The sequence below is a fragment of the Apodemus sylvaticus genome, chromosome 7 (assembly GCF_947179515.1).
Source record: "Apodemus sylvaticus chromosome 7, mApoSyl1.1, whole genome shotgun sequence".
In the NCBI taxonomy this organism is placed as follows: Eukaryota; Metazoa; Chordata; class Mammalia; order Rodentia; family Muridae; genus Apodemus; species Apodemus sylvaticus.
This window is the reverse complement of record NC_067478.1, coordinates 20740237-20766653: the sequence shown is the minus strand read 5'-3', so window position 1 is coordinate 20766653 and position 26417 is coordinate 20740237.

Below are 26417 nucleotides of genomic sequence, written 5' to 3'. Positions count from 1 at the left end.
CTATTCCTGCACAAACACCATGACCAAGAAGCAAGTTGGGGAGGAAAGGATTTATTCAGCTTACATTTCCACACTGCTGTTCATTACCAAAGGAAGTCAGGACTGGAACTCAAGCAGGCCAGGAAGCAGGACCTGATGCAAAGGCCATGGAGGGATGTTTCTTAATGGCTTGCTTCCCCTGGCTTGCTCAGCTTGCTCTCTCATAGAACCCAGGACCAACAGCCCAGGGATGGCACCACCCTCAGTGGGCCCTCCCACCCTTGATCACTAATTGAGAAAATGCCTTACAGCTGGATTTCAGGGAGGCATTTCCTCGAGGGAGGCTTCTTTCTGCGCTAACTCCAGCTTGTGTCAAGTTGACACACAAAACCAGCCAGTACTAGAACCTCATCACTGGGCACAGACCAATCTCAAGGGAGCACTTGTCACACAGCCAGTTCTCACAGACCAGGCAAGTGAGCGATGGGGACATCCCCCTACCCCAGGGTTTGTATATTCAGCAACCAAGAAGACAGCCATCTCTAAATGCTCCTGGAGTGAGATGGCCCTTCAGCATGCTTGGCATGGGTGGGGCTTGGCATGGGTGGGTCTCGAGATGGGTATCGGCTGGCACCAACTGGAAGACAGAGCCAAACCTGATGCTGCTATATCTTCACACTACATTTGGGGGAGGCCTTGCACTGAATGCCAGGCCCACAGTGATGGATACAGCCTTGCCTTTTGTGGTCATCCAGTGGGAAAACAGAAAGAAAATTCACCACAGACAGGGTGGGCAGGTACTGGGAGAAAATTACTCACCTGGTCTTGGGTTATATTAAGCCCTTTCTGGGAAGTGATAACCCAATTTCCGAGCTTAAAAAACAAACAAACAAGCCACCATGGTTGGAGAGGTCACTGATTCCTTTAAGGGTGGAGGCAGTAACTCTGAGGATTTCCTGCAGATCCGATAAGCTGGCCTCTGTCATCCACCTCTCACCACCCTGTGCCAGCGTCACCTGGCTGTCCTGAGTGAGTCAGGGCCTTGACTCAAGCAAGCAGAGAGCTTATCGACAGCACAGTGGATCCCAGGCTGACCTGGGGGAGTACTGGATATCCACTGTGTGTCCCATATACTGTTCATGGGGTATGCCTTTCCAGAACTGTCTGTAAGGCTGGCATTGTTACCTTTGATTTAAAGTGTATGAACCAAGGCTCAGAGGGTCACACTCTGTACCAGGCTAGCCTAAAGCCAAGCCTAGGTTTGCACACGTGTCTGTCTGACACCAATGTGTGAGACTCCTTCTCAGACAGCTCCAAGCCAATGACCATGACATTTGTGATGCATCCTCAAGACCTTGGGGCTCTAGGCATGACAAAAGCCCAGGCTGTGATCCAGAGGCTTTCTTACCTGCCCTTGAGTTTCACTGCCCTCAACCTACTTCAGACATTCTCACTTCCTGAACATGAAGTTAAGTGTTTACAGTAAGCAAGACCTGTGTGTTAGTTATAGGGAGACAGGTTGAATCACCTCCTCTCCATCTCCCTGACACAGGTCGAGCTTGGGCCCTGTGTAGCACCACTAACAGGCACAGAAAAGGACAATTTCTTACATCCTCACGTTAAACTGCTAGGCAGCCAGAGCCACTAACCCCAGGCTGCTGCGGAATAAAAGGAGGCTCAGGTAGACAAAGTTATCTGATCTGGAATCAGACTGACCTGAAAGCCTGCCTCACATCCCTACACTCGTGCCTGCTTTGCTCTCTCCCTTTTTGCGCTGCTGTTGGAAGCCAGGAGGCAGGGACTCAGCAGCTCTCCCAGAGTAAAGGCCCCAACCTGGGACTGCTTTCCAGACCGTGGAATTCTGCCGCCTGGGCTTGCTGGGCTCCATCTTATCTGGAGAAGAGCCTTTAGCAGGACGTCATAATGTATGGCCCAAGGTGACAACATTTAAGGTCCTAAGGTCACCACGGTGTCATGCCCCAGCTTCTTCTTCGTTTCACTTTTCCATCTCGCCCATCAAGAGGAGTTGGGGCAACCAGATCCCTGAGGGGATTCTCTATCCTGCTTACAAGCTGCTATAACCAGAGAATTTTTATAACTCATCAGTGCCTGGGCCCCGCCCCAGAGATCTAGAGCAGGACAGAAATCTTGACAGGTTTAAAAGTCTCCCATGCACCACTGACTGAGGCATGACACCCAGATTGAGGGTCCCTTGTTATGCAGTGCAGTCTCTGCTGCCCCCTGGGTAAGCTTGTTCTTTGTAAGGGCTCAGAACTGGAGTATAAGGACAGGAGCTGGAGGCTCTGTAGAGTGGACCGCTGATATCTACTCTCACTGACTGGGTCACCGGGGTGCTGAGGCACCCCTGGGAGCTCTGCTCTGGAAGGTTTCCTCATCCTTGGAAGCTATGGATGAGAAATTTTGGTACTTTGGACCACTTTCCTTGGAAATCTGGCTCTACAGCTCCCAGAGGTTGCCTGAAAGTGGCTAATTTTGTAGCTGTGGAGCCAAGGGCCAAAGGGGTGGGGCACTTCCTGGAAGGCTCCCAAGGCAAGCCTTTCTTGCTATTGACTCAGCCTCTGCCATCCAGTCCTAGAAGCAGGCCTGATACTGCGGCTGGGTCCAGGAACTAAGAGATAACAGGTAGCACACTTAGAAATGACAGGTAGTTGAGTGGCCTGACAGCTATGTGCAGGACGCAGTGTGGATGGGGGAGGCCAGCATTGACACAGGTGCACATCTGCCATTTGGATAGGAGCGCTCTTGCTTTTTTTTTTGGCCTCCATGTACATGGATCCGAACCCAGGGCTATACCCCCACTCCACCATAAAGAGAGTATGAGTCTAAGAAGTCAGAGAAACACTGGGACTCCTCTCTGGGATCTGAGTGCTTCTGGGTGAGATACACCCAGCATGGGTGGACCCACAGGGGATTTTCCTAGGGACTTGGTGTCCCTGGAACCCTTATCCTTGGTGCCTGGGCTGCCACAGTAGCAAGGAATCAGTGGAGAGTCGGGACACTAGAACCTCTGAGGTGGTGCTCTGCCACGCCTCACACTCAGAGACCCTCCCCTGGGGGTGGACTTCTCATTGGGGGGGCTCCTCCTCTCTGGAGACAGACTGGCAGGTTGCAGGTAGGCATGCAGAGGTCCGTTTCCTTTCTTCTAACCTGAACGGACCTCTGTATAAACTGACAGCATGACCACTCCGTGGTATGTTTAAGGGAAAGGATTTTATTGTAGATGAGGCAGAGAGACAGAGAGAGAGAGAGAGAGAGAGAGAGAGAGAGAGAGAGAGGGAGAGGGCATTTAGTCTAGACTCTGCTCCCATACTCTTTTACCCCTCTCTCCCCTTTCTTCTCCCCCTCTCTCTCCACATGCTTTCTCTGTCTGTCTGTCTGTCTGTCTGTCTCTCTCTCTCTCTCTCTCTGCCTTTCTCTCAACTCTCTTCCCCATGCCCTGAATTAAACTCTTTTCTATACTATATGCCATTGTGGGGGGAAGGGCTGCCTCAGCAGGAGCCCGCAGAGGCACCACCTTCCCCCACACCTTACCTTACCGCACCTCCACTAAACATATTCCTTCTCTCTTTATTTTTATAAAACAGAGAGAGAGAGAGAGAGAGAGAGAATAGCTATAGTCATTTGTAAGAGTCCAGAGCAGAAAATAGCAGGGCAGAGAGAATAGAGAAAACCTGAGAGGAACAGGGCACAGCACAGAGAGAAGGAAGACAGAAGGGGGAGGGGAAGAGAGGGAGGGGGAGGAGGGGAGGAGGGAGGGAGGGGAACGTAGTGGGGGGGAAAGAAAACCTGTAGGGTTACATGGAGAATGAGTAGCTGTGGGGGAAGGGAAACCCAGGAGCTGGAGGAGGGGAACAGACCGGAAGTTAACGTGTTGACTTTGAAAGGTGTGACAGATACTTGTGGCACTTTGGAGGCCAGCTTGTGCTTTGGTATGCTAATAGACACCACAGGTAGCCATTTGTCCCTTCAGCCACTGGAAGGAGGGGGGGGAGGACACCTTTTGAGGGGGAAACCAGGATCACACATTCCTGAGGACTACTGGCTTTTATCTAATCACCAAGCAATCCTGTGGTCCCTGTTGAGCCCATTTCTAGCCTTCTGGGAGTTTGGGGAGTTGAAATCTCCTCTGTGTCTAACAACCTACTTGTGCAGCCTGCCCAATTTCCTAGGTGTGAGTGTGAATCCTGAGGGAAGAATTTACAACCTTGTGACCAGGAAGAGCTAGAAACGTTGAAACTGACAGGGACTCTGTAAACCATGGGGCTCCTAGGGTCAGCCTTCTGGAGCCTAGAGTCCAAGAACCCTCTCTCACAGGCTTGAGCTGTCGATGGGGCTTCGTTACGATTGAGATCAGTTGGAGGCGTTGGTATTCTGTCTAAGCTCCACCCCGCACCTACCTGGCAATAGCCAGGTATGCCCCGCCCCATAGATCTGGCCCACTATAAAAGGGGCTACTTGCCCCTCCCCCCTCTCTCTTTGTTCTCTCTCATACTCTCACCTCCTACCCCTTGGGCTTTCCCCAACGTGGTCATGGTCGGCCTCCACTTCTCTCTCTCTTTCTCTCTCTCTGCCTTTCTCTACCACTAACTCCCATCCTCTACCCTGAATAAACTCTATTCTATACCATGCCTGTGTGTGTGTGTGGTCCCTCAGGGGGAAGAGGTGCCCAGACAAGGGCCTTCCTGGGCACCCCCTTCCCCCACACCACTGTGCCACACTGAAGGATGACTGCTCATGGACCAAGTAGGCTCCATCCAGATAAGTACATCTGCCCAAGTTCCCACTTTACTACCTTTCCAAAGGGTGGGGAGGCTTAAAGGGGGTAATATAAGGGGTTAGGTGAGTGTGGCTAGGCGGCGTGGGGAAGGTGTCCAGGCGGGCCCTTGCCTGGGCACCTCTGCCCCTGAGGGACCACACACACACAGACGTGGTATAGAATAGAATTTATTCAGAATAGGGGATGGGAGTTAGTGGTAGAGAGAGAGAGAGGGAGAGAGAGAGAGAGAGAGAGAGAGAGAGAGAGAGAGAGAGAAGGGAGTAGAGGCCTGCCATGACCACGTGGAGGGGGGGGGGAAGAGAGCCCCAGGGGCAGAGAGGTGAGAGTATGTGGGAGAGCGGAGAGCAAAGAGAGAGAGGAGGGGCAAGTAGCCCCTCTTATAGTGGGCCAGATCTCTGGGGCGGGGCATACCTGGCTATTGCCAGGTAGGTGTGGGGTGGAGCTTAGACAAAACTCCAACACTCAGCCCCTGTTCTCAGGGTCTGGTTATTTTTTGTTTTGAAATGGGAAATAGCCTAGGCCTGTGTTGAGCTCCTGGGCTCGAATGATTCTCCGGACTCAGCTATTGAAGAAGCTAAGACTACAGGTGTGTGTCACCTCACTCGAGTTTCCTGAATGAGTGAACTGGGAGGGGCTGGGTCCCTTTCCTGTCCGAGCTGGCTTCCTTCTCTATTGGAGCTGTGTATCCTGCCGCCGGCACACTCCACCTCTGACTGCCCGCTGTCCATCCAGGTCGGCGTCCATACTCCTCCTGTGACCTTCTCAAGGCCTAGATAATTTGGAGGCCACAGGGTGATGGGCGACTTTCCTCTCTGTTTTCTCTCTTCCCAGTGTACCTCCTCACTCTCCCATCCACAGCAATAGCCAGCCAAGGACTGGCAGAGCTTGGTGGTAGATTCCAACCCAGCTACCCAACCTCAGGTCAGAAATGTACAGGATCTGTGCCCTTGAGGCACAAAGGATTTCCCTCGCCTTCCCAGAAAGGCGTGCCAAACGCTTAGGACCTGGAGATCCCAAGGAAGGAGTTCGAGGAGGAGGGGAGGATCATGGGAAGAGCCCCAGCCCTTTGGTGCAGGAGGATTGGAACAGTTCCTCATGAGCAGGTTTAGAGCATCAATAGACACCATCCCCCTGCATCATGTTGCAGGCTTGTGGCTACAAGGAGGGCACCATGGGGGTAGAGAACAGAGGACCAGAGGTGGGCACAAGGAAGAGGAGGCCATCCCTGACACTCCCTCCTGTCAGAGGGGCTCTGGCGTGACATTTAAAACATCTGATGTCTTTTGCTGGGTTGACAGTAATCGTAGTCTTACCCTCTCCTTATGCTAATAATTTCCAGAAAGTAAATTTAAAACAGGCCGTCTACTTAGGTATAGACGACGCGGGACAAAGTGTTCCCAAATGTTGCGTAGGAAAGAGGTAGCTGGGGCTGGAGAGATGGCTCAGCGGTTAAGAGAACTGACTGCTCTTCCAGAGGTTCTGAGTTCAAATCCCAGCAACCATCCATAATGAGATCTGAAGCCCCTCTTCTGGTGTGTCTGAAGACAGTGACAGTGTACTTACATATAATAAATAAATAAATCTTTCAAAAGAGGGGAAAAAAAAGGAAAGAGGTAGCCTCGACCTTTGCAAAGTGGGTTTTCCTTCTCAGAGAGACAAGTGCTTTAATTTTGCTTAATACATGACTGTCATTTTTTAATTTTTCTTCAAGTGTTTTATCTGAGAAGGAATAGTATTTTGCCTAAAAATGCCACTTTCTACCATGTAAAAAGTCTAACATAAATGGTGACGTCAGTCTCCAGTGCTCCATGAGCAGGTTTAATGCCCGTCTGCCAGGCTGGTTTCATCTCTGGCTCTGACTGGCTTTCCCTCCCTAGCCTCTGGTCGTTGGATTACAGTAAGGTCAGCTCTAGACTTGAAGGTTTTCCTCTGTGAATTCCTAGTGCTCTAAGAAATAGGACTTTCTCTTCAAAACCAGACGCACAAGCTGATGCAGCATAGAGAGTTAACTGTGGCTCCTAAATATCATCAGATTCCTTCCGTGATTAAACTCCCCAGCTGCCCCCTTACGGGCGTGTGTGGCTGTGCAGCTGTGTGTACCCCAAAAGAGAAGAGCATCAATAGTCCTGCGCTGTTCTTCTCAGCCACACCCCCTTGAGATAAATTCCCTCACTGAACTCAGAACTCCATTGACTTTCAACTCCTCCTGTGCCTGTCCTTTACCGGGCTGGTTACCAGTGAATGGGCGGCCACACCGGTGTTTTTCTCTGGGTTCCAGGTTCTAAACTCGGGTCTATACTTGCACAGCAGATGTTCTTACCCATCGAGTCATTTATCCAGGTCCGACTTGTGTTAGAATGGCGGCTCGTCCGGACAGATCACACCAGACCAGTACAGTTCCACGGGGAGAGCTTTATTAGGTGGGAAAAGGACAAAGAGAGGAGACAAAGAAGAGGGAAAGAAAGTCAGGGGTCTCTCTGCCTTTTATTCCAGCCGTGATGTGCTGTGCGCAGGTGAGGGCGGGCAGGAGACCAAAAGGCAGTTGCTATGGCAACATATGCGCTGCTGGTCCCTATGCGTGACGTCATCGCTGGATTCGAAGGCTGCTTCTGATGCCAACACTACTTAACGGGTTTTCAAAGATGATTTGTTGAAACAAAGTTTGCACATCGATTGTGCTTGGTTAACAGGCGTCTTAAGTTTCCTTGAGACAACCATTTTTTTTCTTGTAATATATTTGTTTTTTCAAAAAAATCATATGTCCTGCAGAATCTTTCATATCTTGATCATTGTTGATTGTACCCTCCTGGGGCCTTTCAAGTGTTCTTCTGGTCTCCCTGACAACAGTAGTTAGATTTGGAGGTTTCATCACACCAATGGTAAATTCTGTAAGAATTCATTGACAGTGAGTTTAGTCTTTATTATGCAGACATGGTTTTTTTGTTGGTGGTAGTGGTGGTTTTTGTTTGTTTGTTTGTTTGTTTGTTTGTTTGTTTTGGTTTTGTGAGATATTCATTGCAAAGTTTTTCCTAATCCCTTGCTGACAGTTTTAAATGACACCCATGGGCCCACAAGATGGTAGCCAAGAGTGCTTGCTGCCAAGCTTGACCACCAGAGTTTGATCCTTGAAACCCAGGTGGTCTGACTCCTGGAAGTTGTCCTTTGACCTCTACCTGTGCACTATGACACACACTCCCACACAATCAATCAATCAATCAATCAATGTAAAAAAGTGTCGAGGCCATCCCAGAATGCCTTGGTCCGTCATTATGTCATGGTATGCAAAACAATGCGTTTTAAACTCTGCCAAGCATTTCTGAATTTATTACCTAAGACCTTTCCCTACGGCGAATGGCTAGACCCTTGGTGACCCTGAAACACAGTGGGTGGAGGAGCTTCAGGTAAACTTTTGCTTCTGCTTGTGTCCCAATATCTGTCAAAGGCATTAGTGAGACAGGGATTAACCTCTGAGTATTTTTCTGAACGCCACCAGGCTAGCCTGCCACTTTTGTGAGTGCCAGCTGAAGATTCGCAAGGTCCAAATCACAGGCGGTGGACTTTACTGCCAATGGTCAAGTGTGAGCCTGGTGTTCTCACGCATTCTCCCTTATTCCAAGTCTCTCCAGGGAGGTGTGGTGTTCCCCAGCTGGGTACTGTCTATGCAGTGGGGTAGTGTGGCAGCTGAGACACACTGGACTTAGGAGATCACTGAGAGATTCACCCTGGCTCTGAGTACGACATTGTTGGACCCACCACAACTACTCTATGCACACATAACTAAGACAGCCAGTCTGGGTAAGGAGAGGAGAATGCTGAAGAAAAGCAGGGGTGCTGGGCTTACATCCTGAACTTCTTAAATTATTATCCAAAGGCACAGTTATTTTTAAATATGTTTGATGTATTTTATTCTGTCGAGTTCATTTAGCTTGCTGGTGCTCAAGCATCCTTTATATGACTGGTGGGAGCCTGTGATGTGGCCCCTGTTACCTGTTGGTATAACCACGGTGCTCCTGCAGAGCCTTCTAGTCTGGCAAGGTCTTCCGGCCTCAGCCTGTTCATTTCCTACTTCAGAATTCAAATATTTCCTCCTTTACTAAAGGCTGTTGGTGTCTAGATACACAAAGGAGGTAGAAAGTGTGCTTTCTATGTTCTAGGGATATAAGTATTTATTTTGAAATATGGAATTATTATATATCATATTAGTATTTTAGATTAAAATTTCAGGTTATAGGGTTCAACTTAACTTTAAAATATTTGTTCTTTTTAAGTTGTGTGTGTGTAGAGTGTATATATGTGTGCATGTTTTGTGTACGTGGATACATTGGTGTGCATACATGTGTATGCACATGCACGTGTAGGCTAGAGGTTGATATTGGGTTTTTTCTTTTATCAATGTCTATTATTTGTTTGTTTATGTATGTATTAAGAAAAGGTCTCACACTAAACCCAGAGGTCATCAATGGCTAGAATGATAACCAATCATCTTTGGGGACGTATTTTCTTCCGTGTACCTCCTCTCTAGCCCCTGGACTCCCCAACTCTAAGGGTTACATGCGGGAACCAAACCTGGCCTTTTCACAGACGCTGGGTGTCTGAACTCAGGTCCTCATGCTTGCATGACAAACATTTCACTGACTGACCCTTCTCCCCAGCCCCTATTCCTTTAGTTTTTACATAAAAGATAACATACTGTCCATATTGTCTGGGCAGTGGTGGCACATACTTTTAATCTGAACACTCAGGAAGCAGAGGCAGGCAGAACATTGAGTTCAAGGCCAGCCTGGTTTATAGAGTGAGTCCTGGACAGCCAGAGCTACACAGAGAAATCCTGTCTCAAACAAAACAAACAAACAAACAAAACCAAAAAACCAAAACAAATAAAAAAGAAAACATTGTTGCACGTTCTCCCACAGGCTAGAGGTCTGAATAGTTTATGGTGTTATTTTGAAGACTGTGTTCCCTTAAGTGACCAGGCTGGAAGAAACAAGCCACTAGGGCAGGCCTTCGGAGATTACACCTGGCTCTGCTTCCAGTTTGCGTTCTGAGCCTCCTGTGTCATGTGATAGCTGGTGACTTGTTTTCCCTCCGAATGAGCCACTTCTGATGTTGTACCTTTCCTACCTGAATAGACCATAATCCCTCTGAAATGGCGAATCAAAATAAACTCTCCCTCCTTTAAGTTGGTTCTATCGGGTACTTTGGCCAAAGCAGCTAACACATGTACTGTACACGTGGTCTGTGCCTTCCTCTCTGTTTCACAGCAGATGCCCCGTACATTGCTGCTCTAACTCCCTCTTGCCTCTGTATATTGCCTGGTCACGGTGGGTGGGGTCTATTGGGCATTCTCCTATAGTTTAAATGTGTGTTTCCAATCTATTACAAGCAGCACTTTAAAGAATGATTTGACGAAGAATGATGGTCTGACGATAAATCAGTTTGTATCATTTGCTGGTAATTCGTGACTAGATTCTTAGAAGTCCAGCGTAAGAGTGAACAGCACAGATTCTAAGCACACCCCTAAGGTTACTGGGTCCTGTGAGGTCTCTGAACCTTTTATTGAAAATGAGCCTTGCTTACTGACAGGCAGAGACTGCTGTCTGGGGGAGGGGTGCTGTTGAGTTGCTGTCATGATCTTTCGCAATAAGCCTTTTATTTTCTTTTGTTAGTTTACAGTTCTAACATCTGTCTCCCCTCCCTTTCCCCAGGAGAATGGTAAATAAGATCTTTGACTTTTGAATTGTTTTAATTGTATGAGTCATGAATAGATCTAGGACCAAATAAAAAGAGTAAAGGCTAGTGTAATTTTGTTTTCATCATCATCAAATTCCCTTCCACACTGTGCTGGTTAGTTTTATGTCAACGTGACACAAGCTAGAGTCATCAGAGAGGAGGAGGGAGCTTCAGCTGAGAAAATATCTCCCTAAGATAGCGCTGTAGGCAAGCTTCTGGGACATCTTCTTAAGTAGTGGTTGACAAGAGAGAGTCCAGTCCATTGTGGGTGGTGCCATCCCTGGGCCGGTGGTCCTGGGTTCTGTAAGAAAGCAGGTTGAGCATGGGAAGCAAGTCAATAAGCAGCATTCCTCTACAGCCTCTGCATCAGCCCTGCCTCCAGGTCCCCACCCTGTTTGAGTTCCTGCTCCGACTTCCTTCAGTAATGGACTGCAATATGGAAGAATAAACCAAATCAGCCCCTTGCTCTCCAGCTTTTGGTCACGGTGTTTCCTCACAGCAGTAGAAACTGTAACTAAGACAGACAGGGTTAGGCCTTGCCACTTTCTATCACTGAATACATTATCAAGAGTGATGTGACATTTTTCTTAATATTTCCAGTATATCTTAAATTACTTATTTACAACAATTTAGACTTGTGAAATAACCTTTTCACTTAATTTTTGGAGGGTACGAAAATCTTTCAAAAAACTTTGTTAGGTTGTTGCCCGGGTTGACCTCACACTTACTGTGCAGCCAGAGCTGGACTTGAGTTTTCGATCCTCTTGTTTCCTCCTAAGTCCTAGGTTGGCAAGCATTCATTTCCATGCTGGGGGGCAGAGGGGTCGAGGAGAATCTGTCTTAGTCATGTGACCAAAGTCAGCAAGTACTGAAGAGGATGTGAAGGAGTGGATTCTATATGCACTGTTCGTAGGAATGCAAATTTGAACAGTCGTTATGGAAAGCAGTAAGGTAGGTAGGTCCTTAAAAGGTTTAAAAATGAGCTAGCATATGGTCCCACAATCTCTCTATTGAATATACACCCAGAGGAGATGGAGTCTGTGTGTTTAAAGAGACACCTATATCCCAATGCAAATTGTAGCACAGTTTGTAAAAAACAACAACAATAAAAAATGGCAGCCATTAACTGATGAGTGGGTAAAAACTGTAAAGTCTCTATACCATGAGAAACAAAGAACTATGTCATTTGTCACAAATGGGCCTGGAAGTCATCATGTTATAATAAATAAATTAAGCACACAAAGGCAGGTGTTACACAATGTCATTCTGAGGTAGAATCTACCAAAGCTGCTCTTATAGAAGTTGACAATGGAGTAGCTGTTAGCAGAGAGAGCGTACAGGGGAACTGGAGAATAATGATCAGTGGATTGTAAGTAATGGTTGAGAGGAGTAACGTGTTCTCATGTGCTATGACACAGCCATGTGACCATAATGATAATGATAATGATAGTGCACTGTTTATTTAGAACCATTAGAAAGGATTTTCACTGTAAGCTGGTGAAGGACTAAGGATGTAGCTTGTTGACAGAGTGTTGGTTTAATATTTGTGAGAACCTAGGCTCAATCCTCAGGAATAAGAAGAGAAAAAACAGAAATGACAGATGTTTGTGATAATACATATGCTTGCCCCAGTTTAAAAATTGTACAAGGCTGTGGCTATAGAATGTTTGCTTAGTACACATGAAGACCTGGGGTTTGATCTTCAGTGGTGTGTGTGTGTGTGTGTGTGTGTGTAATTCATAGTCTCATACAGTACCCCTGAATATGTATAATTTTGGTTCTGTTGGTTAAAAAGCAAACATTTTCAAAGCACAAGTGGTATAAAAACCTAAATATTTGTATCAGTTCTGGGTAAAGTACAAGGCTCTGTTGACATAGCCCTGAGCTCCATCTTGCCTCCTCATCTATTGGTCAGGTGACCCTTGGGGAAGCATTGGTGGGAAGTGTGGGGTGTGTGACTGCATGGAAAGCCCATGGCTGAGTCTGGGAGTCATTGCCTGGGAGAGACAAGGATCACCAGACTTCCTCATGCCAAGCACACACCACCCTTCTTTTGTATCCAAGCGTCTGAGTACAGTAGACTGTGAGGCTAGCACTAAACCACTAAGCCATAGGTCAAATAGCTTGTCCCAGTTTCCCCTGAACTTCTCTGGTTTTAGCTCTGAAAGTCCCAGTCATGGGAACCCCCTCAGTCCTGAACAAACCACAACAGATGGCTTCCCTACTGGAGAAACAGACTGGACTGAGGGGTCCTGAGACCCCTCGACTGAGTTGGAGACAGTTACCTCACCCTTTTGTCAAACATCCAGTGGCTCTCAAACCTTCCTAATGCTTCGACCCTTTAATTACAGGTCCTCATACTGTGGTGACCCACAACGATAAAATTATTTTTGTAATGTAAATACCTATGTTTTCTGGTGGCCTTTGGCAACCCCTGTGAAAAGGTCCTTCAAGCTCCAAAGGGGCCATGACCCACAGGTTGAGAGACACTCATATAGCAGGACAAAACAAACATAGCTATTATTGCCGAGGGAACTGGAATTGTCTTGAAGCTAAAGTGGAGCTACTGTGAGGAACCAGTGCCTGGTTCCTTTCTCCTGTCTGTGGCTGGACACAGTCTTCGAAACAATCTCTGTGGGGGTCAATGGAGATAGTTTTCTGGAAAGTGTTTGCTTTGCAAGCACAAGAATTTGAGTTCTATCTTCCAACCCCTATAAAAATCCAGTCTTGGTGGTGCACACTTAAGATCCCAGTGTTAGGAGGCAGAGACAGAAAGGATCCCTGGGGTTCCCTGGCTAGCCCATCTAGCACTTAGCAAGATCCAGGCTAATAAGAGACTCTCTCAAAATAAAAGATGGATAGCATCTAAAGGATACCACTGAGGCTGTCCTCTGACCTCCACAATGCTTATACATGTGAATGCATGTGGACACACACACACACACACACACACACACACATCTTTGGCATCTTGGTATCAATGTCAATTGGAAAGACAACAAATTTCTCTCAGGCTGACAAAGGCTGGTATTTTATGAGTAATAATGGTAAGGTATGCACCAGCCTTTAGCTGTTCTGAATTATGGCTTTCAATATAAGAATAGGCAGTCCCTGGTACTGAATTTTCTCAACCGTATTCACTGGGGGTTAGTCATGCTCTCAGAATGGCCAAGTGAGAATCCTGGTATTTGGCAGCCTGGCTTCAGGCCTAAGGCAGAAGTATCCAGGCCAGACTTGGGTCATTGATGGAGTTTCTTCACTCCGATTATTTCACCATTTTTATGAAAGCACAATGTCCTTCCATAGATTATTAAGTGTCCCCAAGATTGCCAAGAAGGAGACTACTCAGCCAGAAAGTTGTGAGTTGTACTGGGACTTGCTATGTCCCTCAACATCTTGAGCTTCCAGCTCTCTGCCTTTTACTAGAAACCAAGGAACAGGCTTGGGTGTGGCTCCTCAGACCCAAGGGGGGATTTATAACTTGAGTCATACATTCTAAATCCTATTAGTTGCCTCTGAAGTGTAACTTCACATTCAAAATGGCATAGCCACCCTCCAAAGCCTGGGTTTTCATCCCCGTGAATGGGAAATGAGTGTAGTCTCCCGTGGCCAATTACCCTTTGATCTGACCCTTTGATCCCTTTGATCTGACCATCCGCTCACATTTCTTCCCCCTCCAAATGCAGTTGCATTTGTTCTGTCCCCCCATGAGGCTGTGGGGCCACTTAAGTTGGCTTGGTACCCTCCTGATACCACATAGAACTGATTTCCTTCAGAAACAGCCATTCCACTGTCAATGACCCAAGGTGATTGTAAGATGCCCACTCCTGGTCCCTCTCTTGCCACTTAGACACAGCCCAGTGTGGCACCAGGCACAGGGCTGCCCAATGGTTTTTTTCTCCCCAGAGACTTTATTCTCCAAGACAGCAAGCCACCAAGAGGTTGAGCGATGTTTACACTTGAGCCCACTCAGTACAGCTCCCAGAAGGGCTCAGAGGCAGCCTGTCTCAGCAGGTTCTGGCCTCCTGCGGCTACCATGTCCCTTCCAGTCTTAAGGCTCTGCACAAAGTCCTCCAGAGCCTGGGGTGTGCTGGGTACTTGGTGGTGAAGGAAGCCTGCGGGCAGCCATGACTGAGGACTTGCCCACAAAACAGTCTGGCTTCTCAGAGCCTGAAAATTGAAAAAGGAAAATATTTCTAAAATTAAGTGCTTATTTTCTCTATGCAGTGTACAGCCTGATACAAAACATGAGGCTCATCACAGTAAAAAGTCATCGGTCTTCTGTTCCCATCCCCCGTCCGCTTCTTAGTTTTCTGCTGATCCTGACTCATATCTATTATGAGAGTGAGCAGTGAAGTAATGGCTGGAAGGCCCGGCCTCCTCAGGCACCTTCCACATGCAGCCCTCGCGACCACAACTGAGCATTTATTTCTCTGTGGCTCAGATGGAAACAGGTAGGTATGTGGTTTTGTTGAAAGAACCAGAGACCCACTGGAAAAGATTTGTGTGGAGGTGAAAGGTGATCTTGGGCACTGGTGGTCAGGAATGGATACAGCCTGGGGTCTTTAGCACTGCAGCCCGTTCTATTGAGAGACTAAGCAAAAGCCACACAGAGGTCTCATCTGAGGATGTCTTTGTGATGTGTGCATGATGCTGGTACCTGCTGTCCTGTGCAAAGTGAACAGGGTCAGGAAAGCAGATCTTTTCCATCCTGTTAGCACAAAGGCCTGGCACACAGCAGAAGATGTTCCAGAAATTTCTTTCTGCCATTGCCCACAACACAAATACTACAGTCAGCCCTGTCTACGTGATTGCATCCTACCTTGCCAGCCCTTGCTCAGGAAGCAGGTTGTGTGTGTGCAAACGGTGTGTGTGTGTGTGTGTGTGTGTGTGTGTGTGTGTGTGTGGTTTGGTGCTTTTTGTTTCTCCTACCTGGACTACTTTGCTGCTTCTGTTGTTCTTTAATGGGATTCTTGCCCTCACTAGGAGGAGCTTAAGCTCCCTTCATGGACTGCTAGGTATGAGGGCTACGGCTGTGAACGACATAATGTCCAACCCTAGGGAAGCTTCTGTTCTGGGGAGGAGGGTGAGCTATAAGCCAACAGGCAATAGTCAGATAGCTGTGTGCCCACAGATAGTGCCAGCCCACAGATGCCAGAGCAGACCAGGATGCAGAGTCGGGATATATGCCACACCAGGGAGATCTATGTAGGCCTCTAAAGAGGACAGGAAGAAAGTGGGTAGTGGGCAGGCAATGTCTGGGAGCTGATCCTAAAACCATGCAACCAGAGTGGCTGGAATGTGCTGGGGGAGGGGGTGGCAACAAGAGGCTGGGGGCGGGGGGAGCCTGGAGTGCCAGGAGATGGAGGAGCAACGGGGCAGAAGTGGGAGGCTGGGTTTTCCTCTGAGAGATGGGAAGGTGTCTCAGGGGGACTAGAGCATCCCAGGACAGTGACAGCATCAGACTTAAGGACAAAGCCATTCCGTCTGCAACTGTGTAGAGAAAGGCTGTAGAGGTTGAGGGAAGATGCAGAGAAATGCTGGAGAAGAGGCTCCAGCAGTGGTCTGGGCTGGGAGGATAGTGCCTTGATTAGGACAACCCTGGGTGTAGTGAGGGATGATCTGATATGGGCAAGATCCAAGAGCAAAGCCAGATGGATGTTGTGATGGATAAGATATTACCCATCCATCTACCCATCTATCCACCCATCTATCCATCCATCCACCATCCATCCATCCATCCACCCATCCATCCACCCATCCATCCACCCATCCATCCACCCATCCATCCACCCATCCATCCATCCATCCATCCATCCATCCATCCATCTACCCATCTACCCATCCAACCATCTATCCATCCATCTATCCATCCATCCATCCATCCATCTACCATCTACCCATTCACCCATCTATCCATCCACCCATCCACCCATTCATCCATTCATCCATCCATCCATCCATCCATCTACCCATCTACCTATCCACCCATCTGTCCACCCACCCATCCATCCACCCACCCACCCATGCATGCATCCATCCATCCATCCATCTACCATCTACCCATTCACCCATCTATCCACCCACAGTGCATCCATCCATCCACCCACCCACCCATCCATCCACCCACCCACCCATCCATCCATCCATGCAACCATGCATCCATGCATCCATCCATCCACCCATCCATCCATCCATCCATCCACCCATCCATCCATCCACCCATCCACCCACCCACCCACCCATGCATCCATCCATCCATTCATTATGTGAGACATTGGTGGGACCTTAGACTTTGCCTTAAGTGCCTGAAGGTATGGGGAACAGGGATGGGGAAGTTCCTTCCTGAGGGGACAGACACTCAGGTATCAAGAACAGACATTTCAATCATTCTCAATCTGACTGTTGTATGGCAACAGAGAAACCCTCCTCATAGCTTCAAGATACCCTGCCCCAACACACACGCACACACATACACACACACACACACACACACAGAGAGAGAGAGAGAGAGAGAGAGAGAGAGAGAGAGAGAGAAAGACCTTGATGGTGGTTAGAGACACACTTATGAAGAAAACACCAAGTCCCTGCATTGTCCAGGGTCCACCTAGCTGATCAACAGGGTCTCCTGTGAGGAGAGGGGCCTCTCAGGACTCCTGATAGGTCTGCTGCTACTCTTGCTCCATTTCTTTATGACCAGGTCACCTATAAGATTTACATTAAATTTCTCAACATTGAACCAGAAGACAGTTCATAGATTCTGCCAGGTGCTATATTTGTTAAGTATTGACTTTTGCTATAAACTCATAGTCTGGTCTCAATTGCGAGGCTCAGGAATTCAGACCCTCTCAACATGGGCACAGTGTCCTTAAGAACACTGGAGCCCGCTAAAATGGAAGCCCAGCCCTCAGTCCTGGCTGTCCTGATCAGACCTTCCTTCTCCCCTTCCTCATGGTCTGTACACAGCCCATCTTTCACTGAGATGGAAAAGGGCTATTGCTCACATTTTTGGTCTGGTTACCTAGCAACATCAGCTGCTCAATTACAATGGGGAAGGTGCTATTGCTGTTCTCCTTTGAGAAGCCCCAGCATGACTCTGGACTATAAAGACAAAGACACTCTGATAAGAACACACACAAGTAGCCTGCTTTGACCAATTCTTTGAGATATTCTCTCTCTCTCTCTCTCTCTCTCTCTCTCTCTCTCTCTCTCTCTGTCTGTCTGTGTGTGTGTGTATGTGTGTGTGTGTGTGTAATGTATGTATGTCTGGCATACATTCGTGTGTATGCATAGCATGGAGGTCTGAAGCTGATGGAGAACAGTGCTCTCAACCTTCCCAACTTTGATACAGTTTCTCAACCTTTCATACAGTTCCTCATGTGGTGGTGACTCCCAACCATACAATTATTTCATTGCTACTTCATAACTGTAATTTTGCTACTGTTATGAATCATGATGTAGATGTCTGATAGACAGGATATCTGAGATGAAACCGCTGTGGAGGCTTTCAGTCAAACCCAGACCTCGCCAGTGTGGCTAATCTCGCGTGACAGCTTGTTCTAGGCACCCGTTATTTCAGTCTTTCGGAGCTGGAATTACAGGCAGGTCGTTGTACCCATATGGTGCGGGTTCTGGGATCTGAACTCTAGACCTATGCTTGGGTGACAAGCTCTTTAACCACTGAGCCATGTCCCCAGCCCCTCCTTAGATCTGCAGTCTGTTGGACTACAACATGGCTATTGGCATCAGGTGCCAGTTAGTCACCTCCGAATCCAGCGTTGATGTCTCCCCAGGTGACAAGCGTTCATGTGATTACATCACAGCTCAAATAAAAGGCAGAGACCTTTCCCCCATCCCTTTGCTTCTTCCTTCTTCTTCTTCTTCCGTTGCTACCCTTCATCCTGTTCTCTTCCCCACTCCCCCCAAATAAGCCTCTCCCATGGAGCTGTGCTGGCCTGGTGTGATCTACAACAGCAGCAGAGTTGAGTGTCTCTGGAGGGCTTACCGCGTGCCTGGCACTATCCAGACCCCTTGATGCTACAGTAGTATCTAATCCCTTTGACTGGCCAGTATCGCAAGTGGCATTGCTATTGTCCTATAGCCGAGGATATCCAGGTTTGGAGGGATCGACTGTGTGTCTGCAGTCACAAGGTCTGGTAGGAGAGGAAGCAGGGTGGAAACCACATGATCCAATACAAGTGCCTTCGTGGTGACAGCTGCCCTTGGTTAGGGCAGGGTGAGGGGGACCTCATTCATCTTGCCACCAAAGCAAATTCCCTTCTACACACCCTCACAGGATCTCCCTAGGAGCCCAAGGGTGGATGGCACGTAGTCCCAGGGAGTTTGGAACGGAGCAGAGACCATGACGTAAATGCACCACCGTGGCCAGGGTCACGGTACTTGCCTTCTAGGGATTAGATCTTACACATTTTTTCCTACCGTTGTTAGTAATGAGCTTCAGTGGGAGTGAGTTGGGAGGTTACCAGAGCCCAGCGTACAGCCTGGCCTAACCCATCTTAGGGGCCTGCTGAGTGGACATTCCGCTGAAGGGAGAGACCTCTGTGCCATCACTGGGTGGAAGCTCTTGTGAGCTGGGTAAGAGGAGGAGTGTCACTCAGAGGAGTCTCTGGAGGGCACAGGGGGTATGGCTTATTCATGCCTTGTTCCATGTCCCACGCATGGCATCATGGGAGCTTTTCCTTTCTAGCGGTTGATAATGTGAGTGTGTCTGAGCACAGCAAACTGGAAGGAGGCTCTTCCAGCATGGAGTGGGCATCCACAGCTGTGAGGGAGCTGAAGCAGCTATGAGGAAGGTTCCAGGCAGGCTTGGGGAGCGTTCAGGGCGGCCTTCTCTCTCAGGGAAGTTGGGGGCCAGGGGAGCTTTTAAAACCTCTTTGGAAGAAGTCTATCACAGCTCCTTGAGTATGACCTGTCTGATAGGGCCAAGGACAGAGGACAGCAGAGACAGTAGGGCTTGCTTCCATGATGGTCCAGCTCACCAGCCTGACCTCTGAAGGAGTTGAATGGAACTTGGAAGCCCTGACTGGAAGGCAGGGAATAAAGGGTTAAAGGTCATGTTCATTTGAAGACTATTTTAATGAGTATCACCTTCGCCCTTGAGAAGCCCACCTCTAGAACTATGATAAAGCTACTTTTTCTCTATGTGTGCAAGGTGTACCCTGAGAGTGTATGTGTCTCTCGGGCTCCCTTTCAAGGTGAAGACTGGAGAATCTCAAGTGGCCAGCAGCCCATCTGGCCATATACCTTTCTATCTAGATTTAAAACAAAAAAAAAAAGTTGTTTGTTTGTTTGTTTGATTGTTTGATTTTTTGTTTTAAAATCCATTTCACTTAGAACCAGCAAGATGGTTAAAGGAACTTGCTGCTGAGCCTGAGAGTCAAAGTTTAATGCCTGGGACCCACATGGTTGGAGAAAAGCAACTCGTCACTTCCACACGTGGTACACATGTGTGCGGATGCACGTGTACCCGCAAGTACACACATAGACAAGCACACATAAGTCAATAAATGTAAAAAAATAAAAAAGAATCTCGCTTAGAAGCCTAAGTGAATACTGACTTATTAACATAATTTTATTCAAGGTCTGTCAGAGAACAATAAGGTAGTCTGTTAGATTAACACAAACACTGGAAACCCCGGGGTGGCAGGATTGTAGGCAGTCTCAGACCAGCCGAGGCCTGCAGTGTCTTCCCTGGTATTGATTATATCCACCTCAGCACTATCAACATGGGTGCCAGGTGACCCGAAGTCACAGGCTGTCCTGGGCCTTGAAAGACATTTACAGGAACACTGATCTCTGTGCCAGGTACCAGGAGTGGCAGGCGCTTTGTTTCAATCAAAACTGTTTCCAGATATTTCACATGTCCCTTTGGGTAACAAGATTGCCCCAGTCAAGGATGACTGCTGTCTATTTTGAATGAATATATGTGTATGTGTGTGTATTCACACATATGTGTGTGTGTATTGTTTTTTGTTTTGTTTGGTTTTTGCTTTTGTTTTTTGTTTTGTTTTGCTTTGTTTTGTTTTGTTTTGTTTTGTTTTGAGACAGGCTTTCTCTGTGTAGCCCTGGCTGTCCTGGAACTCACTCTGCAGACCAGGCTGGCCTCGAACTCGGAGATCTGCCTGCTTCTCCCTCCCAAGTGCTGGGATTAAAGGCATGTACCACTGCCCAGCTTGAATGAAAAAAAATATTAATAGGAAGGACTCTCTCTCTTTCTCTCCCTCCCTCCCTCCCTCCCTCCTTTCCTCCCTCCCTCCATGTGTATGTGTGTGTGCATGTATGTGTGTGTGTGTGTGTGTGTGTGTGTTTTCACTGTTCCCAACCCTCTTGAGATTCCCATTAATCACATAGATGTTTTATTCTAAGGTGGACATACAACCCCACAGTACAAGTTAATAAGTTGGTAGTTTTCAATATACTAAAATTTGTATGTAACACATTTGAGTGGGTGTGTTGTTTTTATTATAAGTTTTGAGGAGTAGGAAAATCTTCATGTTAGAAACATTCAAACCAAATGTCGGCGCGTCCCCTGAAGCCCTTTGAGGGTCAGCTTGGAGCCAACGGTGCTGGCTTGGTTCTGAACATTGTCACAGGTTAGAATGCAAGGGCGGCCTAGTCATTGCCCCTGGGACCCCTTGGCTCTGTCAAACAGGCCTGAGGAGGAGGAAATTGTATGTACAGGCCTGGGAACCTCTCAGAGGGTTTGGAATTGAAGCAAGGAACTAAAGATTGATTTAGAATGTGAGCCCAAGGGAAAAACAAGGCCCTGGCCCGGAGCAGCCCTAAGAAGGAGCCCATGATCCTGGTGACGCAGGGCCAGGAGGTTAAGCCCAGAATAATCATAATGAAAACAATCTGTTCGCACCATCGATGTTTCCAGAAATTCCTGGGAGCGAGTCCAAGGTGGAGAACCCCAACCGGAAGTGCTGCTGGTTGGAACTGAGAGGGTAGCGGTGGGACCAAGGGCCAGAAGAGAGCATCTTCCTCTGCTTCCAAGAACAGGGGCAGGGTGGGAGGGGAGGTGGCAGGGGCCCCAGGGAAGCAGCAGCTAGCCGGAGGAGGGGGGTCTGTGAGCGGCAGAAACAACAGCTGGATTTAATGTTCTTGGAAACAGTCCTTTGCTGGAATCAATTTGTTCTTCCTCTTCTGAAATTTCAGGGCTGGATCCTCAGGAAATCAGCCTACAATGAGGTGGGACAGCCGACCACAGGCCACCTACCGCCACATTCACAGGGATATAATAGACAGTAAAATAAGACAAAGGTCTGACAGGGCAGCCCTAAGTCTGCTTGTCTTTCCACTGCAACTATCCTGCTAAGGGTACTTCTCAGCAGGAGCCTGGTCTGCGGCTAATGAGGCAGAGAGAGGCCCTGCTCCGCTCTTAATGGGAGACACCTTCCTCTCCACCACACTAGGGCCACTTAGGGGAAACCCCTTTCATGTTCTATGCTTGGACCATTACCGTGTGTGTGTCAGAACTATTTGTAAAAATTACTTGTATTTTATATGCCTTGGTGTTTCACCTGCATGTATGTCTGTGTGAAGGTGTCAGATCTTGGAGTTACAGATGGTTGTGAGCTGCTACGTGGATGCTGGGATTTTAACCTGGGTCCTCTGGAAGAGCATTCAGTGCTCTTAACTTTTGAGCCATCTCTCCAGCCCCAGTATGTCAGAATTTTGTGCTAAGAAAAACCTTGGAAAGAATATGGTCTGAGGGGATCATTGAGATTTTAGCAAGATGGCGGCGTTTCAAGCTACCTGCCCAGGCTCCTGGCCCACCGGCTCTGTGTTCCTCTAAACCTGCCAAATTCTTCCCAGCAGGAAAGGCTCAGGGGTTCTCAGCTTGATCACCCTGGATCTCCTGTGGAGCAGTGGGTGTGGATCTGAATACACTGAGACAGTGTGGGCTCCTGTGTGTACGTTTCTGCACACTGGGGGACTTTCATCTGCTTGTACTGCTTGTAGTGTTAGCCGCTGGAATTAGGGTAAGGCTTGGGATGGGAGTGGACACTGGGGGAGAGTCTTGGGACTCTGGTAGTTTTTGGTAGCCCTGGAGTAGGGACTTTGAGGCTGATATTAGATTAAAGGTAGGCCGGTCAGATAAGTCACCCCAAAAGGGATGGCTCCGGAAGGACATTTAGAATGTAACTGGAAGAGGGATTTGGGAGGACATCCAAGGCAACAGGAGTGAGCCCAGGGAGCTGGAAACCAAGAGAACAGTTGGGAAACGCCCACTAGTGCCTGCTGTCTGCAGAACTGGTCTACATGAGGAGCAACAGCCACCTGGCCACCATCTGTTGAGTACCCATTGTATGTATAGTGCTGGGCTAGGTTCTAGAGGCCAAGCCGGAGGAGACAGTTAAGAGTCCAGCATGAGTTTCCGCTTCCTGTTTCCCCACACACAGAGACCCTGCTCTATGGGTTCTAGAATGATCTACACCCTAGAGGATTCCCTGAGCATAGGCAAGACTCCACGGGTCCATTTCAAAATGGAGTGCAGAGGGATGTGGGAGCTGCCAAGGCAGGTTGCTGGAAATTACACTTAATTCCTCTCCTGATCTTAGTCTGCACACCAGTGTCCCAGGCTTGCAGAGCCGGGTCTGTGCATCATTCTATATAGAATAAGTATGGCATATATGTGTATGCTTTCCTTGCCTCCAAGGAAGATTCTCAAGGGTCTGCATCCCAAACAAAGCCTGAGCTTTGGTGTGCTCTGAGGGCCCAGTGTTCATATCTCCGTGGGTGAATGAGACCTAGCTCGATACCGCTCCACACTGTTGATATCTCCAGGTCTCAGGCAAAGAGAAATCCAGCTTACCAGCTCCCTTGATTCATATCTAATGACTGACCCCTTGGGCAGACCTCGGTATCTCCCTAGGATAATGGGGGATAGTTTGAAAACACCTTCCTTTTCCTGCCACCACAAAGTCCTCCACAGGACTTGCTAGATCAGGTTTCGCCTTATGGACGAGACCATGGAGGCTGAGGTGGGACAGTAGTTAGCTCATGTCTTGCCACTACTCTCTGCCTTTGGCACCTTCCCCCAGCTACAGATCACAAGTGACTGACTGACTGGTTCAATGTCCAAAACCAACCGTGGGGTTTTCTGAAATGTGCTTCGGAGTGGCCAACAGCTTCAAGGACTCCTGGCCTGCCGGGCCCTGCCCAGGAAGCAGCGAGCTAGCACTTCCCTGGCTATGTGCTTGTGGCTGGCCCTGGCCTTAGGGTTCCTCTCCACCCCCATTAGGAAGGATGCTGAGGAGGGTGGAGTAGACTCCAGAGAGAGAGCCAAACCCCTTCTGGGAACCATCTTAAGGGAAATGGATGCCCCCACACGCAGGCTCTGCCCGCCTCTGGATCTCACCCACCCTCAGCTTCAGCAGCATTTGGTGCTGGAAAGAATGGACCTTGCTTCCTGAACCGTGCAGAATGAAGAGGTCAGTACATTCCGGGGCTTGGCCTTTCCTCTTTGGTCAAATTCTCTAGCAGATGGATGATCTAGGCCTCGTCCTATGCCTAGATTAATCAGGGAGTTGGGCAGGTCTTCTCTCTGATGGACAGAGGTGTTGAAGCTTCAGGGTGGGAACTGAGGCTAGACCCCCATATCGGATGCTGCAGGGCTCAGGACCACGCCTATTCCCGGGGCGCGGCCACATGGGGCAAGCTCCTGTTCTACAACTTACAAATTCTGGTCCTGTGGCTCTTCAGACCCTCCATCAGGGCACAAGGGTCTTCTCAAGTCCTGCCACCCCCGTCCTTGCCTTCTCCTCAGCCAGGATCACCTTCTCTCCCACCTTTCTCTAGAGGACGTCTACGAGTTCCTCAGGCAAGCCCCACCCAACATCACCACTGTCCTCTGTACGCCTGGGAGGGTTGGTCCTTGGATCCCACACTCTGGGTTTCTGAGTTTCTTGTCTTTATGGATGGAGCTTCTGACTCCAGGCTGGTCCCAGTCAGTTCCCTTTCCTAGACAAACATGGAGTGAAGGTGATAACTCCCACTCTGGGCCCGGGCACCCAGGCCAGCCTGGCTCCACCCTTTTCTGAGAGGATGGATTCTCTGTCCTTCCAGTTGCTCAGGCCAAAATCCTAGAGTCATCTTAACTCTCCCCTTTCTCTCATAACCCACACCCAGATCCATTAACCAAGTCCTGTCAACTCAGCCTTAAACTATGAGCAGAGGCTAATTCATGGGAGCAGGAAGCAGATCTGTGGTACGTGGAGTGTGGGGTGAGGGTTGTGATAGAAAGGCTTGAGGAAACTCTAGGGGTATGGGAAACCTAAATACCCCAGTTATGGAGATGGCCTCATAGTTGTATATGAACACCCGAACTTGTTAATGTATACATTACGCTCAGTTCAATGGTTGCCACTAAAGTTGTTTGTTATTTAAATCAGAGGTTCTTCATGACCCTGTGATATTCTGGATAGGATAGGTCCCTTTCTTTCTCTGAGCTTGCTGTACTGGCTGGATTTGTGTGTCAATTTAACAAGAGCTAGAGTTGTCAGGAGAAAAAGGAGCCTCAGTTGAGGAAATATCTCCATGACATCCAGCTGTAAGGCGTTTTCTCAATTAGTGATCAATAGGGAAGGGCCCAGTCCATTGTGGGTGGTATCACTCCTGGGCTGGTGGTCCTGGATTCTATCAGAAAGCAGGTTGAACAAGCCATTGGGAACCAAGCCAATAAGCAGCACCTCTCCATGGCCTCTGCATCAGCTTCTACCTCCAGGTTCCTGCCCCATTTGAGTTCCTGTCCTGACCTCCATTGGTGATGAACAGCTGTGTGGAAGTATAAGCTGAATAAACCCTTTCCTCCCCAACTTGGTTATTGGTCGTACCTAACTAAGACACTTGCCCACATATAAAGTGGACGAGTCTTCCAGTCAGGCCATCTGCACTAACGAAGCTTATCATGTCACCCTGAGAGGCTGCAGTGGGTGGGCTGTGTTTCTGTGACTCAGGTCTATCCCAGGACTCGTCAGCCCTTCCTGTAAAAGTGGTTTAGACCTAGCTAAGGGATTAGTTGGAGATGGGGGTTTGACAGAGCACACAGCCAAATCCTGCAGGGAAAATAAGGACACCTTCTTGGGTCCCTGCTACATGGAACTCTCTTCAAGTTCCCCCCAAACTTCTAGAGCTCGGACTTTCATCGATACCCACATTTGACAGATAGGGAAACTGAGGCCTATAGAGATCATCTGTCAAGTCTGCTCATCTGGGTATTGATAGAGCTTCTATAGGAATTCAGACTGTTAGATTCTTTCCTTTTTTTCTTTTGAGAGAAGATATCACAAAGTTATCCAGTCCTTGAACATGAAATCCTCCTGCCTTGGCTTCCTGAGTAGCTAAAGTGACAGGCCTGTGCTACCAGGCCCGGATCAGGCTACTAGATTCTTAAGCTAGTACCAAGTCACTCCTTCCCTGACCCCTGTCTCTTTGTTTGTGTAGCATCTTCTCTTCCTAATGTATAACATAGTTTACTTATTTATTTCAGGTAGTCTTTGCCCTCCTTGGAAGAAGGTAAGATCCACACGGTGAGGGTTGGGTGTCTATCCTGTAAACCAAAGAATTTCAAACACTTAGAATAGTGTCTTGCACAGGCCCAGCACAGAACCAGTCCTTAAATAAATGCCTTAATCAAAGGTCATTGCTCTGCAGAACAAGAGCTTCTAGGTTATTCTGTTGAGCTCAGTAGTTCACTCCACCACTAGCTGCTTTATCTCATCCCCCTTAAGCTTCTGCACAAGCTGTGAGATGCCTAGCGGAGGCCGACGGTGGGGAGAAGGGTCTTTGATTATCCACTAAATGTACAAAGCAGAAGCCAGGCAGGCAGAGGAGTAAGCGAAGAGCAGCCTTGATTTAGGTGTGAAGCCCTCAGACTAGGTATTTT